The sequence below is a fragment of the Henckelia pumila genome, chromosome 1 (genome assembly GCF_033568475.1).
Source record: "Henckelia pumila isolate YLH828 chromosome 1, ASM3356847v2, whole genome shotgun sequence".
Taxonomy (NCBI): domain Eukaryota; kingdom Viridiplantae; phylum Streptophyta; class Magnoliopsida; order Lamiales; family Gesneriaceae; genus Henckelia; species Henckelia pumila.
This window is the reverse complement of record NC_133120.1, coordinates 68,507,461-68,527,647: the sequence shown is the minus strand read 5'-3', so window position 1 is coordinate 68,527,647 and position 20,187 is coordinate 68,507,461. Positions and strand designations below refer to the sequence as shown.

At 33.5% G+C, this 20,187-nt stretch overlaps 1 long non-coding RNA gene across 2 annotated transcripts; it reads right to left on the bottom strand.

Moving 5' to 3' along the window:
* Nucleotides 1-10,765: 10,765 nt before the first annotated feature.
* Nucleotides 10,766-19,654, bottom strand: LOC140875484 (uncharacterized). 2 transcript variants are annotated; one of them, XR_012148467.1, is made up of 4 exons: nucleotides 19,509-19,654; nucleotides 18,991-19,077; nucleotides 17,140-17,371; nucleotides 10,766-10,868 (listed from the first exon to the last, which is right to left on the bottom strand). It is a non-coding gene; the product is annotated as an uncharacterized lncRNA (long non-coding RNA). The 2 variants fall into 2 exon arrangements; XR_012148466.1 differs by lacking the exon at nucleotides 10,766-10,868 and adding an exon at nucleotides 13,455-14,184.
* Between the last annotated feature and the right edge of the window lie 533 nt (nucleotides 19,655-20,187).

Genomic DNA, 20,187 nt, shown 5'->3' with positions numbered 1-20,187 from the left:
TTTTTCCTAGTCCAAACATATTTCGAATAGGTAAGATTTTTGGAACTTCGCCACCTAATCGAACTTTGGCTTCAATTATAAGACGAATATCCTTCGGAATTCCTTTTTGCACAAGAATTCTCAATATTTCACACCTGCATTCATAAATCATTCTTCGAACCTTTTTAGGAAGAGAAGAAGTGAAAACTTTTCCATGTTCTTTGATAGCTTCTTCCATTTTGAAAATAAAAAAAAAATTTGTTTTTTTAATTTTTGAATCAGTTATTGTGGAAAACCAATTTAACCGACTGTAAGAGCCACGGAGTACCGTTATCCGCCACTTAACCGGGAAGTGAACTCAATTCTGCAAAAATAAAATGAAAATATAAGTAACAATTAATTTGGATCATATAAAGGCATAAACTCTTCATCAAGAATTTCATTTTTTAATAATGGTTTAAGCCTTTGACCATTAACCTTAAACACATTATTATTTTTAGGATTTTCAACATCAACAACACCGTGAGGATAGACAAATTTAACAATAAATGGTCCTGACCATCGTGATCTAAGTTTTCTTGGAAACAAATGCATGCGAGAATTATAAAGTAAAACTTTTTGTCCGATTTCAAAAGATTTTCTCATAATGTTTTTATCATAAAAGTCTTTTGTTCTATCTTTATAAATCTTTGCATTTTTAGTTGTTTTCTTTGACAATAATTGATCTCCACATACCTCAGAATGACAAAATTTACTGACACTACTTACCTCATTGTCGGGTATGCATCGTCAAAAAATTTGATCTGAATAATACTTAAACAAATAAGGATCATCCGAATAAATTTTTTTTACCTCTTTCAAGAATTTATTTTTATCTGGTGAACTCCAATGAGAATGTATTTTATTTGTCACAACAAAATTTACAATATTAGAAAACCAAGGCATAGTAGTAGCATAAAATAGTTGATCATCCGGAATATTTTCATTTATTGGTATTTCTTTTTGAGATGATTCAGAAATTATTCTTGATAAATGATCGGCTACTACATTTTCTTTTTCTTCTTCAAGTTGATTGTCTTCTTCAAATAATTTTGATTCAAAAATATTTTCCGAATCAAAATTTTCCAATAAAAAAACATCAGATTGTTGATTTAAGTTTTCTTGTTGACATTCTTCCACGATAGATTCTATTGCATTATCTTCTTCATCTTCATTGATACTTGGTTGTTTACATGAATTGAACACATTAAGTTCTAAAGTCATATTTCCAAAATACAATTTCATTATTCCATTTCGACAATTAATTAAAGCATTTGAAGTTGCTAGAAACGGACGTCCTAATATTATTGGAATTTCATTATCCACTTCTATTGGTTGTGTATCCAAGACAATAAAATCAACATGATATATGAATATATCGACTTGAACTAATACATCTTCTACGATACCTCTAGGTATTTTGATTGACCTATCGGCTAGTAAAAGAGTAACTGATATAGGTTTTACATCTCCCAACTTAAGCTTTTCATAAACTGAATAAGGAAGCAAATTCACACTTGCTCCCAAATCTAACAAAGCTTTTTTAATTTTATTTTTTCCAATAATACATGAAATTGTTGGACAACCAGGATCTTTATATTTCAAAGTAGAATTATTTTGAATAATAGAACTTACTTGTTGAGTTAAGAATGCTTTCTTTTTTACATGCAATTGTCTTTTCACAGTACATAAATCTTTTAAAAACTTTGCATAAGAAGGTACTTGTTTAATAGCATCTAATAATTGAATATTTATTTTTACTTGTTTAAAAACTTCATAAATATCAGAATCATTTTTTTTTTTATTATTAACTAATGCATGAGAAAAAGGAACATGTTTATTTGACTCACATATTACTTCAGATAATTTATCATCAATTTTCTTATTTTTAGGACTCAAAGTATCATCTTTCTCGAAAGTATCAAGATTTTCATCCTTACTCTTTGAGTTTGACTGATCTTTGTTTTCATCACTATATGGATCATTAATTATTTTACCACTTCTAAGAGTAATAACAGATTTTACTTGATCAAATTTCTCTTGATTTTGATTTTTAGTATTAGGTTGTGGTTGAGATGGAAATTTTTCTTTTTCATGAATATTAAGTGCAGATGCAAATTTTGCAAGAGTTTCTCTCAAATCATTCATAGATTGAATGTTTTGAATATTGATAGACTCTTGCTTTTGAATGTATGCATGAATTTCATCTTCAAAATGTTTTCTTGGAGGTGGGATATAAGGAGCATAACCTTGATGATTTTGGTTATTTTGAAAAGGTGGTTGTGAAGGTTGTGCATTATTATCGTTCCTCCAACTAAAATTAAGATGATTTCTCCAACCTGGATTATATGTTTGTGAAAAAGGATCTAATGTTGGTTTTTTAAAATTGGTAACATAATTGGCTTGTTCATGGAGACATTCTTTAAATGAAGGCAAAGTTGGGCAATTTTTTGTTAGATGATCATGTGTATCACATATATAACAAACAATTTTTTGAACATTTTTTAATTGATCACTCTTTTTCATTTCTAATGACTCGATTTTTCTTGCTAAAGATGCAAGTTTAGCTTGAATATCTACATCATCTTTAAGATGATAAATACCAACCCCATTTTTTGAATTATTGGTTTTACTTGGTGGTTCAATTGAGCCTATATTATCCCAATTTTGAGCATTTTCTGCTAATGACTCCAAATATTCCATAGCTTCATTTGGGTTTTTATCTTCAAAAGTTACATTACACATGAATTCTATCATTTTCCTATCTTTAGGTATTAAACCTTCATAAAAGTGAGAAACTATTCTCCATATTTCAAAACCATGATGTGAACATGTATTAAGTAACTCTTTATATCTATCCCAACATTGATAAAATGTTTCCCCTTCTTTTTGAGAAAAAGTTGTAATTTGTCTTTTAAAAGAGTTTGTTCTATGGGAAGGAAAAAACTTTTTTAGAAATTGTTGTTGCATTTCTTCCCATGATGTTATTGAACTTGATCTCAAATTTTGTAACCATGTTTTAGCTTTATCTTTTAAGGAAAAAGGAAAAAGCTTTAATCGAACAATATCCATGCTACAATTTTGATCATTATAAGTGTTGCAAACCTCCTCAAATTCCCTTAAATGCAAATATGGATTTTCAGAATCTAGGCCATGAAAATTTGGTAAAAGTTGAATAATTTGAGGTTTAAAATTGAAATTAGATGCTTCAGGAGGAAAAACCAAACAAGATGGTGTACTAATTCTTATTGGATTCATATGGTGCCTAAGTGTTCTTGGTTGTTCATGTTCTTGATTATTATTATTATTATTATTATCATCTTGATTATTAGAATTATCCTCCATGTTTAAAATATTTTCAAATACTCGAAAAAGTCTACCACTTTGATCACGACTCCAAACAATCATACAATTAAAAACAACATACTATTCACATAAATAACATAAATAACAAAAATTAAACTTAAGTTATACCTCCCCGGCAACGGCTCCAAAAACTTGCTACAACTTAAATTGTAATTCACCCAAGTGTAGGTTGTGTGCAAGTAATATACTCGTGAGTACGAGATCGATCCACGGAAAGGATGTTGTAAGTTTAATTTTATCAATGATATATTATATATGAAAATATTATTATAAAACTTCAAATACACAAATTATAAAATTGTCAAGGCTTCAAAGGTTCATTGTTGGTTTATTTAAGATTGCTTAACAAAAATAAATAAAATAAATTAAAATAAGAATAAACATAAAAAACAATTAAATATTTAAACAAATATATCATATAATATAGTTCCCACTATATTAAATTCAGATTAACCGATATTTAATACATGGTACTCATAATATATATATATAAATGCATAAATATAAACATAAAAGAAAAATTAAATATTTAAACAAATATATCATATAATATAGTTCCCACTATATTAATATCAGATTAACCGATAATTAATATATGGTACCCATAATATATATATATATATAAGTGCATAAATATAAATTGACATAAAAGTAAATGTTAGATCAAATCACCATATTTTATTTAGAACAACCGGCAGAGCCACGCTATCGTCTAAATAAAATATATGACTTTTTATGTTAGATGCGATAAAGTAAATGCTAGTTGCGAAAAGTAAATGTTAATTGCGGAAAGTAAATGTTAATTGCGGAAAGTAAATGTTAGTTGCGAGAAAGTAAATGTTAGATCAAGTCACAATATATTATTTAGAACAACCGGCAGAGCCACGCTATTGTCTAAATAATATATATGACTTTATTATAAATTGATACATATATTTATAGTATATAATTATTGTAGTATTTATTGTATCATATTAGACAACAAATCAAGGTAACCACATTCAAGGTACCAAGTATTTGATGTAAATAGATAACAATAAATCATTCAAATTATACCTACAAATAAAGATCAATTAGTAAAACAAAATAAAAAAATAGAAAAAGAAAGAATATACAAAATATAAACAATCTTACTTGACCAATAATGAAACATTTTCACCTTGACATAAAAAGATTTAGCTTGCCATGAACTTGAAACTCAAGAATGAGCATAAAAGAAATTTCATAATTGAACTTGAGAAACTTGCACACTCAAACTTTTATTCTCACACACACAATATTTATTTTACAAATGAGAAATTTCTCTACACTCTTGCACACTTCAAAGCTTATACAACACATCTATTTATAGGCCAAATGAGAGAAAGAGTCTAAGACTCATTAAATGTTGAATAGTAAAGTTGGTGGGTGCTTGTCTCCTTGAATGTCAATATCATGACCCAACTTTAATTGACATGTTTGATGTCTTAGACCACCGATTCAGCCTTTCCATTCAACATAAAACACGTAGCAAATTTTGTGTAGATGTGCTTGGACATAAAATTCACCTCTTTTGGATAAAAGGTGAAATAGTTATGATATTTTTACTCCAAGCTGGTCATAGTAAAAGTAAATCTGTCTCCATTTTGATGTTTGATTATTTTGATAATCTTAATGAGGTTTTTGGAATTTCTTGTCTTCTACAAAGTTTAAGATGCCTTTTTTGTGATTCTACAGGATTTGAGATTACTCCAATATGACCTTTGTAGCTTGAGTAATTTTATTTTTACCAAACCTGCGCAAACCATAAAATACAACATTTTTAGTAAAACATTTAAATATAAAAATATAACATTAAAACAATACAACTTCATAATTTTAATGAAACTTTAATTTTAAAACACAAATTTTAACATATAAATAATTATAAATTTTAAGTTTAATCAGCTATCTACTCTCATACTCTCAAACATCAATCCTTCTCCTCTTGTCTCATAATCTTCTCGAAGCGGGTCGGTGTTATCACTTTGCAAGGGGGCGCGCCAAGGATACGATTTTTGTTGGCATACAAAGGGGGAAGCTTTTGCCTTGATTATCTTTTCTTGTATCATGATCCGGGGTAAGTGCTTCGTTATTGAAATCACAACTTTGAGTTTTGTCAAGACATTCGGGATTTCTGTTGAGTGTCGTGAATGAGTATCGCAGTATTGTGTTGATAAAACAAATTGTGGAGTGTGGATTGTCCTCGGAGTTTGTGAATTGTTGATTGTGAGTTCTATTCAAGTTTGGGGGACTTGTCGTTGGTTGTCAAACTTGTCAATTATTGTTGTTCATTGAGGTGCATATCAAGTGTTTGACAAATGGCGCCAAAGAAGATATTGAAATCGGTTGCTTTTTCTTCTACTTCCGCTCCGGATCCAGAACCCCAGCGTTTTTGGAATGAGATTGCTGAGGAGCACTATCAACGCGGGTTAGGGAAAAAGCTTCTACCTGAGAGGGGTTTTGATATGTCAATGGGATTTGACAATGATAATTTCATGAGTAGTATTAGCCGGGCTGTGGCTGTCCCATTAGTTCATGAATTCTATGCGAACCTGAAGGTCAAACACATGCAGTTTAAAGTGCTCGTTCGTGGGAAGTTGGTACCTTTTGATGCTCACACTATCAATACAATGTATAACCTTCCGCCAGTGTTCCATGATGAGTATGCGGAGTACAAAGCTAATGAAGTGGATTATGCGGCTATTCTGAGCCGAATATGTATTCCCGGAGCGGAATTGCGCATGGGCCGTGATCATTTTCCCTCAAAATTGAAAAAGACAGAATTGATTCCCGATGCCAATCTTTGGTATAATTTTGTGTGTGCTCGACTCAAGCCGACTGATCACGAGCATGAAGTTACCAGGGAACGAGCTATTCTTGTCTATTGTATCTTGGAGGGCAAAGCTATTGATTTGGGGCAAATTTGCCAAGAAACTATTCAAGGTGTTGCGGCGGGTAAGACGACTGGTGGGTTTGCATTGTCTGCCCTTATTACTGATCTATGTGAAGAGGCAGGCAGGGGTGGAGTGGAGCCCCAATGAAGAACTGCAGAAGCCTATCGCTCCTATTTTGTGTGGTGCACCATTCCGGATGGTGTCGACTTCTGAGCAGAGAACGTGTGCTGAAAGACGAGAGTTTAATGAGAGAGAAGCTGCAAGACGAGGTCCTACACCCAGACCTCAGGCTCCCCTTGTCGCACCTGACCGTGTTGTTGGTTTGGAGGAGGAGTTGCGCCAGCACCGTCACGAGTTAGAGACTTTTCAGCAGAACACGGGCGTATTTATGGACTATATGATGGACTTCACTGATGCCTTGCGACATCAGTTCCCACAGGCTGCGAGTTCGGCTCACCCATTCCCTCCGTATCCACAGTGGCCACCCACATTCGGCCCTTCCGATCCTGCCCACGATGGCGATGCTGGTGATGGCGACGACCACTGTCGATCGTCGTTTGCGGTACATGTCCTTTATGATTTCCTGTTTTATTCCTTGAGGACAATGAATGTACCAAGTTTGGGGGAGTTGTCCTATTTGACAATTAGTTGCTGTTTTTTATTTTGTTTTCTGTTTTGTTTTGTTTTGTTTTTGTTTTGTTGTTTTTCTTTTAGTTGTTTTGGTTTTTTAGGAATTTTTGTGTTGTGTTGGTGTGTGGCTGAATTTGGACATTGCATGTGGTTGTGAGTTGTGGTTTTTGATGAATGCTGTGAGAAGTCATAAATGAAATGGATTGATGGCCAATGATGATAGAATTTTTGTTTTTTAACTGGAATCCATGAATATCTGCCTAGCTGACAAAATTTTTGAATGAATGAAACCAAGTGAACGATTGAACTCTTATATACTCTGTGATTGTGCTGGAATCTGAATTTTGAGACAAACAGACATAAAGATGATTGAGGCAATGTTTGGAAATTTTGGGCCTGATTCTTGTTGTTGAAATAATTTACCCTTAGTTGCCCAGTTGAGCCTATACGTATATGAGTACTTGAAGTACAAAATCTGAATTTGTTGTGAAAATCATCATTTACTGTTGATGATTGTTCTTTCTTCACTGATTGAAATTTGTATGATTTAATTGTGGATTGAGAGTTGTCTAAAACTATTTCGGACACCCCTCGAGGCGAAATACGGGCATAACTGTGATTAGAAATGATTTAGGCAATTTTTCTGAATTCATTTGAGTCTTTCAAGCTACCCAGTAATGCATGTTACCCCTAGTACCCTGTTTGAGCTTATTGAAAATCGAATGGCATGCGTGTAAACGTGTGATAAACCCTCATTCGTCATTATTTTAAGGTCCTACATTTACTACCTGAGCCTAAACACTATTTCCTACCTTTAAGGGAGTACTTTGAATACTAAAATGTTATATGCTCATAGTTTGTTTTTTTGTACATGGAATGGTGTGGTGGATGAATTGAAAAAAAAAAGGGTAGTAGAAGAAAAGAAAAGAAAAGAGGAAAAATGAATGCAAAAGTTGTGAAAAATGTTGGTGAAAGAAAATGATGAGAAAAGCGAGAAAATATGAAAAAATCAATGGAGTGAAGAAAAGTGTAAAAATGTGAATGAAAAAGGATGGAAATTTGATACAGAGCATATGTTACTCCCTCTTTTGAATTCTATTCTTTTGTTTGTAGCCATGAGCCAGGCCTGACATTATAAGCTAATTAAGTCCTATTGACCGAGTCACAGTTGCCCAATATACTAGTGGAGAGGGGTTGCGAGAATTTAGCATATGGACTGTTGATTGATACTTTTAATGATTATGAATTCTTGATCGAAACACGCACACACTATGTTTCTTTGAATTAACCCGATTGTGAGTGCTTTGATTTAATATCCAATATCTTTTACTGTGTTACCTTGAAAAGTTCTTATGATTTTTGAATGTTTGAATTGAGTTCAGAGAAGAGTCTTTGAAACGTGAGTAGCGGAGTATATGAGTTATGAGGTTGAATTATTTTTCTTGCTAAATAATTTTTCAAGTGTTAGTAGGTTAGATAAGATTGGATGTGAATTGTTTTGGAAATCCATGCTGAGGCCATTGATCCATAGTAATTCTTGATGGTTATTGTTCATGCATATGTGTTGAGTTTGTGGTTTTGTGTTAAGTTTTGCTCGGGACGAAAAAAAGATCAAGTTTGGGGGAATTTGATAAGTGCATTTTGCGCACTTAATTTGTATATGGTTTTACTTAACTTTTGGGATTTATTGATAGATATTGCGTGAATTGCTGTTGTTTTTGTATTTATATGACGTAATGAACTTTGATGTGTTTAAGTGGAATTAAGCCTAAAAGATGGAAGTTTAAAGGAAGAATCAAGAGCTGAAAAAGAGAAGAAAAAGGCAGGTTCAAGCTTAAGGCGCGCCCGTGCTTATTCAAGGCGCGCCCGCGCTGTTTGTGAAGAAATTTGTGGAAAAGTCGAGATGACGGCGTGCCCGCGCTGACCCCTGGAGCGCCCGCGCCACTTGAGGAATTTATGAAGAATGTTTTGCGAGAAAGAGGCGCGCCCGTCCTAACTGATGGAGCACCCGCGCCGTCATGTTTCTAGATTTTAAAAGTCCGAGTTTTTATGGAAACATTCGGGTTTTTCTTGGGCTTATCTTGGACGATTTTTAGGGCATATATAAGGGATGTTTCTGAGTTATAAGGGCTATCTATCAGCCGCCAATACACATAATAATCTTGAGAGCAATTTCGTGAGATTTTGGGATCGAGATTTGAAGATTGCTTGGAACGAAGACGAAGACTTTTCGACCGGACACGGAAGAAAGACTACGGCTTCGTTATTTTTATCTATTTATTTCTTTTGATTGTTGAATTATGTTTGAGACATTGAACATGATTTGGTTTATTATGAATTTGAGTATGAACTAAACTTTTTTAGTCTAGAGGTTGACGTAGTTTGGTTGAGACATATTCATGAATCTTTGATTTTAATGAATTGAATTTCTGTAGATTAATTGTGTTGCTAGAATTGAATTTCTTCTTAATTTACCGGTCATAAATTGAGTTGTTATATTTATTTGGAATCCGACACTCGAGAGAGGGGATTTTGAATAGGATCAATAAAAACTACACTGTTAATTGTTTATATAGTTCGGGAGAGTATATAACTTTAATAAAATCTTTAAGGGACATTGTTTACAAATATCACTGCATTTAGATTTTAATAGGAATATTGAAATTGAACTGTAGTTGATACACTCTATTTGTTGCTCGGGAGAGGAAAATAGAATAACCTAAGTGTCCTTGGTTATTAATTGAAAGAAATTCATGCAATAGATTTTTTTAGGAATGAATATTGTTGAGACCAAGTGAAACCAAAACCTCTAGACTATTTTTCTTTGATTGATAAACTCTTAAGATTTGTGTGTGCGCGAGTTTGATAATTCTTTACTATTTATTTAATTTTCAGCAAATTTTCAAAGTTTAATTTTCTAAATAAAATTAAGACTATTTTAATTACAAACATTGAATATTTTCATATTACTCTTCGTGGGATCGACACGATCTCACTTCCTTTATCACTATATTAAAACTTGACACTCGTACGCTTGCAAGTATTTTTCACAACATAAGTAATCATAACATTATATTCAGTGGTGAACAAAAAAACAAAAATAAAACAAAATAAACAAAAAAAGATTACAGATCATGAATACATAAACTTTAAGCATCAAAACGACAGTGTTTCGACGGACTAAAGAATCAATTTTAAATCATATAGTGGTTTGTTTGTTATTTTTTTAAAAAAAATGCATAATGTACAGATTTGGAGAAGGGACCAAAAAGTGCAATCAAGTATTTGATGGAAAACTATAAAAGTTGAAATAGAATTTCCATTTAGAAAAATTATCTAAGAATCTCACCTGTAGAAGAAAATTTTAAAGAATAAACCTCCAACATGGTTAAACATGGTCTTACCTATATGGCCGATTATCAATGAATTTAATTAAAAAAAAATGAAAAAGATCATCGAACTCTTGCTAGAGATGTATTCAATTTGGGAGGATTGCCTCAACAGTAGTATGAATAGTGAAGATGATACCGTCAATTCCTCAAGAATTCTGGGTAGATTTCCTTCTTTTTTTTTCTCCATATTCACTTGCGATGGAGTTAGGCTGAAACGACCCTAAACTTCTAATGCTTAAAAACATATGCGGAAATTATTTTTTTTTTAATAAACTACTATACATACATGCCCATACATATATGTATATTAAAATAACTTACTACTGAAATACTAACCAAGAAGTAAATAAATTAAAATAAAATAATAATATACTGTTGAAAACTCAAGTGCGGAACACATAATATAACTATGTTTCAAAACTCATCATACTGAAAATACTGTATAAAAAAAAAACAATGACTAAGAGCTGCGACGGTCACGGGACCACTGGTCCGTGAACTCATACGTCCTCTCCACCGGTAGGAGCTACATAATCAGCATCCTCAACTGCACCATATAAGCATAGTGAGCCTAGGGGCTCAACATGTCTAAATCTTTTATAACAAGGGTAAAAATAATGCATCACATAAATATAGTAAATACATATACATGATACATGAGCATGCATGAGAAATAATTTCATAACATAATTTAACTGCTGACTTATATACATAATCATATACATAACATAATTGAGCATGTACTAATCATAAAAACTGAGTGATGGTCATATCCATAATGTGACTAAAATCCGTGCCGACTGATCAGTCTCTTAAACCAACGTACGTGGCGATGGATAAATCCACCTCTATGCTGGTAGTAAACTACCTCTAGGTCAGTGGTAAAACCACTTCTATGCTGGTAGTAAAACTACCTCTGAGTCAGTGGTAAAACCACTTCTATGCTGTCACATCACTTCAACTTCCATAAAATATTTTTCATGCTACATTCTCAAAGATAAATACATCATAAAATATTTCATGTATGCATGCACTGAAAATATGTCCGTAATATATATTTAATTGATTTTCATAATAAATATACTAATACTTAAAATATAAACTTCATGCATCAGAATAATTAAATATATATTCCGGACTTAAGGATTTTTCATGGTTTGGTCCAAGCTGCTGGTCTCACTACTAAGCCCCTTAACTGACTTAAAGCCCATTATCTAACTCAACCCATAATTAATAAATAATTTTAAAAAAATTATAATTTTTACTAAAATAAAATACTTAAATATTATTGGGCTTAAATAAAAATATTTAGGCCCATTTACTTATTAATTCATAAAAATTCTTGGACTGGCCCAATAAAATCACTGACTGGCCCAAAAATTCCTATGGGCCCACGAGCCCATAAAAAACCATTGGGCTAATTTAAAAATAATTTTGAAAGCCCAAATAAAATTATTTGGAAGCCCAAATAATTTTATTTCTATTTAATTGGCCCAAAAACCAATTAAATCCTAAATTACTTTAAAATTAAAATACTCGAGCCCGTCCCACCTAACCCGGGCCCGGACCGACCTGACCCGACCCATGACTACCTAACCCGACCCAAGACCCAACCTGACCCGGAACCAAGCCCGGCCCAGCCCAAAACCAACATGCACAGCCCGTTTCCCTTGCTCCCCAAAAACCTGCGCAGACCACTCCTCTTTTAGCGGCGTCGGCCGCCTTACTCCGGCCACCAAATGGCCGGAGCACCACCACCTACACCTAGAAGACTTCAAGACGTTTCCAGAAAGCTAAAAACCAGCCCAAACGGAGTCCTAACGAAGGAGAACGAACCAAAACAAAATCTGCCTAATTTCTGATCGCGCGCTGCGCGCGATGCCGGACTTCCGGCCGTTCGGCCGCACAAATCCGACCATCACTGGCTAGATAACTACCTGAGATAACTTCCTCTATGTCTTGGGGTTCTAACCCAATTGGAATCACCCTCAAATCCGTCCTATACAGTGCACACGAACCATTCTCCCAAAACCGCTCAAACTGCGACCTTCTATGCAACCAGAAGATATTGTTTCGGTTCAGACCAAACTTGGCTCAAACCACTCAAACCACTCGACCCTAAGGCACCCTAGGACACCCCTTGATCGAGCCCCAGCCTCTGGACCGAGCCATGTTGGTTAAAATGTGAGCATGACCATGAATCACCAAAATCATGCAACAAACATCAAATCTTACATAAAACTCGAAATATTCATGAATAATTCTGAAATAAAAACATCATGCATGAGTAATAGCTTATATAGTGGCCAATTGAAAGATTTAAACATGCCTTGATAATTTTAAAGAAGATTATCGCGTGTACGGCACCCGGACGACGAACCAACGGACAACTCTAAATTTTTCCTTGAAGAACACGGCTATGGAGTGAACTTTCTGCTGTTGGATCGTGAGAATGGGGGTGAGGGAGATGATGGAGGCGGCTGAATGGAGACTAGTCGTAGGGTAGGGAGTGATTTTGGGGTTTAAGTTTGGGGTAGATTTAGGATAATAACTAATATAAAATAATTAGGTAGATAATATAACATAAATATAAGATTTTAAACTTTTAAAAATACCTACTAATCTGATAACTAATCAAAAATCCCGAAATACTAATTTAGAGTATTTTTAAAAATTAATAAAAGTCAATAAAATGACTCATTTTGGCTAAAAACAAACCCTTAAATAAATATATAATTAAATACTAAAATTTTATTGACAAAATACCTTAAAATATTATTTTAAGGCTCATAAAACTCATAAAATATTTTTGGCTAAGAATTTTGGTATCTCGTCCGTCCACGGTCCCGTATACGCGATCAAATCAATAACATTCTCAAAAATCTAAAAATACAATAATTGCGGGTTAAATGCTAAAATAAATTTAAATCATGCATATAAATCACATAATAACACATAAATTCATTTAACCCTTAATTTAAAATTAATTTCTCCTAATTATGCATGCGAATTTACATTTTAAAATTTCCGTGTGTTACAATTCTCCCCCTCTTAAATTGAATTTCGTCCTCGAAATTCGACTGATCAAAATCTACAACGAAGTCTCTCCAAAATCCAATTTACTAAATCCACGATTACCTATCTAGTTCCCAAGTTTGAGCATCCCAAAATCATGCTTCTGCTGCGCACTCTGATAAACAAAATATTATATCCTTCCCATTTTTATTTTTATTTTTATTAAAGCATATGATTACAATATCAACTCCATTAAATTCACCTTGTAAAGCTTATCCACAAAATAGCCTTCTCTGCAGTAACATTTTAAATTCACCAAATATTTCTTTACGTAAATCGCAATGCATAACTTAGGGGTTCTAAAACTTTACTAACATGAAAATCTTAAATCATTACATATGCTCCTTATAACTCATAAGAAAACAACTTAAAACTTACAAACCGGTAGTAGGATTTCTGAGCTTCACGTAGCAGATGGACACCCTCCAAGGACCGCGCTCTGATACCAAATGAAACGACCCTAAACTTCTAATGCTTAAAAACATATGCGGAAATTATTTTTTTTTAATAAACTACTATACATACATGCCCATACATATATGTATATTAAAATAACTTACTACTGAAATACTAACCAAGAAGTAAATCAATTAAAATAAAATAATAATATACTGTTGAAAACTCAAGTGCGGAACACATAATAAAATAACTATGTTTCAAAACTCATCATACTGAAAATACTGTATCAAAAAAAAAAATGACTAAGAGCTGCGACGGTCACGGGGCCACTGGTCCGTGAACTCATACGTCCTCTCCACCGGTAGGAGCTACATAATCAACATCCTCACCTGCACCATATAAGCGTAGTGAGCCTAGGGGCTGAACATGTCTAAATCTTTTATAACAAGGGTAAAAATAATGCATCACATAAATATACTAAATACATATACATGATACATGAGCATGCATGAGAAATAATTTCATAACATAATTTAACTGTTGACTTATATACATAATCATATACATAACATAATTGAGCATGTACTAATCATAAAAACTGAGTGATGGTCATATCCATAATGTGACTAAAATCTGTGCCGACTGATCAGTCTCTTAAACCAGCGTACGTGGCGATGGATAAATCCACCTCTATGCTGGTAGTAAACTACCTCTGAGTCAGTGGTAAAACCACTTCTATGCTGGTAGTAAAACTACCTCTGAGTCAGTGGTAAAACTACTTCTATGCTGTCACATCACTTCAACTTCCATAAAATATTTTTCATGCTACATTCTCAAAAATAAATACATCATAAAATATTTCATGTATGCATGCACTGAAAATATGTCCGTAATATATATTTAATTGATTTTCATAATAAATATACTAATACTTAAAATATAAACTTCATGCATCAGAATAATTAAATATATATTCCGGACTTAAAGATTTTTCATGGTTTGGTCCAAGCTGCTGGTCTCACTACTAAGCCCCTTAACTGACTTAAAGCCCGTTATCTAACTCAACCCATAATTAATAAATAATTTTAAAAAAATTATAATTTTTACTAAAATAAAATACTTAAATATTATTGGGCTTAAATAAAAATATTTAGGCTCATTTACTTATTAATTCATAAAAATTCTTGGACTGGCCCAATAAAATCACTGACTGGCCCAAAAATTCCTATGGGCCCACGAGCCCATAAAAAACCATTGGGCTAATTTAAAAATAATTTTGAAAGCCCAAATAAAATTATTTGGAAGCCCAAATAATTTTATTTCTATTTAATTGGCCCAAAAACCAATTAAATCCTAAATTACTTTAAAATTAAAATACTCGAGCCCGGCCCACCTAACCCAGGCCCGGACCAACCTGACCCGACCCATGACTACCTAACCCGACCCAAGACCCAACATGACCCGGAACCAAGCCCGGCCCAGCCCAAAACCAACGTGCACAGCCCATTTCCCTTGCTCCCCAAAAACCTGCGAAAACCACTCCTCTTTTAGCGGCGTCGGCCGCCTTAATCCGGCCACAAAATGGCCGGAGCACCACCACCTACAACTAGAAGACTTCAATACGTTTCCAGAAAGCTAAAAACCAGCACAAACGGAGTCCTAACGAAGGAGAACGAACCAAAACAAAATCTGCCTAATTTCTGATCGCGCGCTGCGCGTGATACCGGACTTCCGGCCGTTCGTCCGCACAAATCCGACCATCACTGGCTAGATAACTACCTGAGATAACTTCCTCTATGTCTTGGGGTTCTAACCCAATTGGAATCACCCTCAAACCCGTCCTATACAGTGCACACGAACCATTCTCCCAAAACCGCTCAAACTGCGACCTTCTATGCAACCAGAAGATATTGTTTCGGTTCAGACCAAACTTGGCTCAAACCACTCGACCCTAAGGCACCCTAGGACACCCCTTGATCGAGCCCCAGCCTCTGGACCGAGCCATGTTGGTTAAAATGTGAGCATGACCATGAATCACCAAAATCATGCAACAAACATCAAATCTTACATAAAACTCGAAATATTCATGAATAATTCTGAAATAAAAACATCATGCATGAGTAATAGCTTATATAGTGGCCAATTGAAAGATTTAAACATGCCTTGATAATTTTAAAGAAGATTATCGCGTGTACGGCACCCGGACGACGAACCAACGGACAACTCTAAATTTTTCCTTGAAGAACACGACTATGGAGTGAACTTTCTGCTGTTGGATCGTGAGAATGGGGGTGAGGGAGATGATGGAGGCGGCTGAATGGAGACTAGTCGTAGGGTAGGGAGTGATTTTGGGGTTTAAGTTTGGGGTAGATTTAGGATAATAACTAATATAAAATAATTAGGTAGATAATATAACATAAATATAAGATTTTAAACTTTTAAAAATACCTACTAATCTGATAACTAATCAAAAATCCCGAAATACTAACTTAGAGTATTTTTAAAAATTAATAAAAGTCAATAAAATGACTCATTTTGGCTAAAAATCAACCCTTAAATAAATATATAATTAAATACTAAAATTTTATTGACAAAATACCTTAAAATATTATTTTAAGGCTCATAAAACTCATAAAATATTTTTGGCTAAGAATTTTGGTATCTCGTCCGTCTACGGTCCCGTATACGCGATCAAATCAATAACATTCTCAAAAATCTAAAAATACAATAATTGCGGGTTAAATGCTAAAATAAATTTAAATCATGCATATAAATCACATAATAACACATAAATTCATTTAACCCTTAATTTAAAATTAATTTCTCCTAATTATGCATGCGAATTTACGTTTTAAAATTTCCGGGTGTTACATAGGCAGAGTATGGTTATGTTCTTAGAAAGTTTCTCTGAAAATGATGGAAAAGAAATTAGCTTAAAACATTCATACGATTGATTAGTCACATGTTGTTAATACCCGAGGTGCAATAATGCGCAGGTGACCTTGAGATGAGAAGAACCTAATTGAAGAGTGGTTTGATAAGCATAGCGTTGTATAAGAAGATGCATGAGAAAATTCACCATCGTATGTGTGTGCTTTCACATATTATTCAACAAAAATAGGGAAAATATTATTTATTATATGACAACTAAAACATTGAATACACAATTAACACAATCAAGGAGCTCTTAATGATTAGCCTAAAAAAAAGTCAGATGCACCAATTTGCTCTGTTTATACACAGCAGTAACTAAGCTCCAAAAAAAGGAAAAACCCATAAATCATCGATACGAATTGATTAATAAAAAACGTGAGAGGTAATCACATCAGATTAACAATTGATACCTTGAGCAGTTCGGTCACGTCAACGGGACGAAAGCTAGATCTTCTCCGATATGCTAGCCAACCGAAGACGAAGTTTGCGACAATGGAAAATGTGGGGGTAATGGCTGAAGTATTCAAGAAAAAGGGATAGGGGCCAGGAAGTGCTCCAATTCTATAGAAGTTTTCTTTGGCAATTCGTCGTCGAGCAGGTAGCGTTCTTCATCCAAGAAAACATTTGCTTGATGTGCAGAAACTGTTTAGAAAACTAACTGAACTCAGAAAGCAAAGAGGCAAGGAAAATAGAAACTGAAACCAAATCTTGAGATCCAACGGCAAACAAATACTCAGAGAAAACAATACATCAAGTTGTTGGGTTGATTTAATTTAATCAATCAAACAATACTACTGAATGAAATTTAATTTAAACAGAGAAAATATGCGAAACTTTAAAATTATGAACCAAAATGTGGTAACTTTATTGAGATGTTTGAACATCAGATAATAAAAAAAGTGAAGTGAAGCAGAATTGTGAAGTCCAAATATTAAAGAATACGATGAAAAAGACAGCAATATTAGTCATAACTTCGCCATAGATCATTAAAAATCATAAATATTTTTTTTTACATAGCTCGTTCATGAGCACGTAAAACTCTATCATCTCAATATCAAATGTAAATCAAAGAGATCAAAAGGAATATAAGTACCCATATTCAATCTCTTCTTTGCCCTTTTTTTGAAAAATGAAATCCACTCACACACGTACAGCAGGCATACATATACATATAAATTCATGAATTTTCTTGCAAAATCTCTTTCTTCCAGAAACAAAATCCAAACATAAAACAATAACATATGGAATACATTAAATGACAAACTGATGGAATTTAATTTCTTATAAATTAAAAGTTGACAGTAATATGTGAAAAATTAGAAAACCCAACAAACAAAATTTAAAGACAATGGTACTGTTTTCCTATTTGATATTTCCACAAACTTCGAATAAAACCATAAAATTCACATACACACCATAAATAGCATCAAATTAATGGTTTTTTTAGACACGAACACGCATTTGTGTTTTGACTTATATTCTGAATAACAAAATAATATAAATGAGGGAATGAAAATAAATCCGAGACATGGTGTAGTAGAAATGTTACTCACATGAGCGCGTACGACCCTGTATTAATCTCCATTCCCTCGCTTATATTATTTTGTTGCATTTTCAGTTTTGATTATCCTACAGGGATGTACGCCGCTCACATGGATAACAAAACAGAACATTGTTACGGGTAGGGGTGCAAACGAACCAAACATGTTCGTGAGCTTTACGAGTCCGCTCGATAAATATTTGATTCGTATTCAAGCTTGTCGAACTCGAGCCGAATTCGAACATGTTCGAACTTTTTTCGAGCCGAGCTTGAGCCGTAATTACTCTGTTCGATAGTTCGAGAATAGTTCGCGAGCCTTAATATTTAATTAATATAATATAAATATATAATAAATATATATACATTTCGAACTTTTTCGAACATTTCGAGCTTTTCGAACCATAATATCCGAATAGTTCACGAATAGGTTCGAATATTTCGAACCGAACTCGAACTCGAACTTCATTTCGAGCCGAGCTCGAGCCAAAATATTTGAAATTATCGAACTTCGAATCGAGCTCGAACTCGAATATACTCTTATCGAGCCAAATTCGAGCCTTAAAATTTTATCATTATTCGGCTCGATTCGCTTCGTTTGCACCCCTAGTTCCGTACTCTGTCATTCAACAAATTAAACAATGAACATAAAAGTTAAAACCAATAGCTACTGACGCACATAATTTAAATAACAAAACAGAGCATTGTTAAAATAGGTGCTTACCTGTACAATTAATTATTGTAGAAGAAGAACAATCCAAAGGACAAATAGGACAATAAGGTAATGGAACAAATCACCAAAGCCAAAATCCTGAAACAGAACAATAAATAAATATGGAGGTACTTAGCATACTAACCAATAAATTGAGATTTATTTATTGTTTATCGGCAGAACAATAAATAAATAAATATGGAGGTTGAATTGTAAACCTTATAAAATTGAGATTTATTTATATGTTTTCTCTCTTTGGTATGCATAGCGAGCAATATGTGCATTGATTTTTCTTATAATTTCTTGGAGATTTTTACAGGATGAACCTGAAATCCACCAACACCAAATCTCAAGGTTTACTTATTTTATTTTACCTTGAAACAGAACAATAAATAAATCGATCCGATAAAAAAAACAAACAAACGGAGGGTTGATTAAGTTTATCGGCAGATCAAGAAAAAAGAAACAGACAGAGGGTTGATTAAAAGCGAGTTAATAAGAAAAATTGGAGTCGTTGAAGATGTTCTTACACGACGATCCGGTGGAGTTGATTTTGAACGCACTGCATCAGTCGTGTTGGAGGGTCCCTTTTATTCGCAGAGCCTGAAAATTTGAAGCGGAAGAAGAAACAACAACCATGCTTGATTTGTGATCTTTTCGTTGGAGAGAATCTTAACTGATGGGTTTGAATGGATAGAGGAGAAAATTGAATTGAAGAAACTCAAAAGAGAAAAAGCACGTGGGTCGGTGTTGGGGGCAATATTGGGTTATTAAAAATCAGACCAAGACATTTAATAAATAGTAAAAAATTTGTAAAAAGTGCACATGCTTATGCATGTGTAAAATAGAAGTTAATTTTTCGTATATTGTTTCGTAAGTAGAGTGAGATGTTTAGTAGAATAATGGATAGAAATAGTGTATATGAAGGAGAGAAGAGGGTAAAATTAAAAACAAAAATTGGTGTATGTCATAGTTCCTTCGGCCCAACAGAATACAAGTGCAAATCCAGGCCCATCTAATGACATCGTTTATCACAGAAAGACACACGGCAGATTCCGGAAAACAACTTAGTCTTTTATTTTTTTGAATTCCTTAGATAGTCTTTTTGTGTGTTTGAATTCCTTGGATTAGGATTAGGTTGATTTTGAATAAAGGATTATCCTCATAAGGATAATCTCAGTTAGGTGAATTCTTTTTTTGAATTTGGTC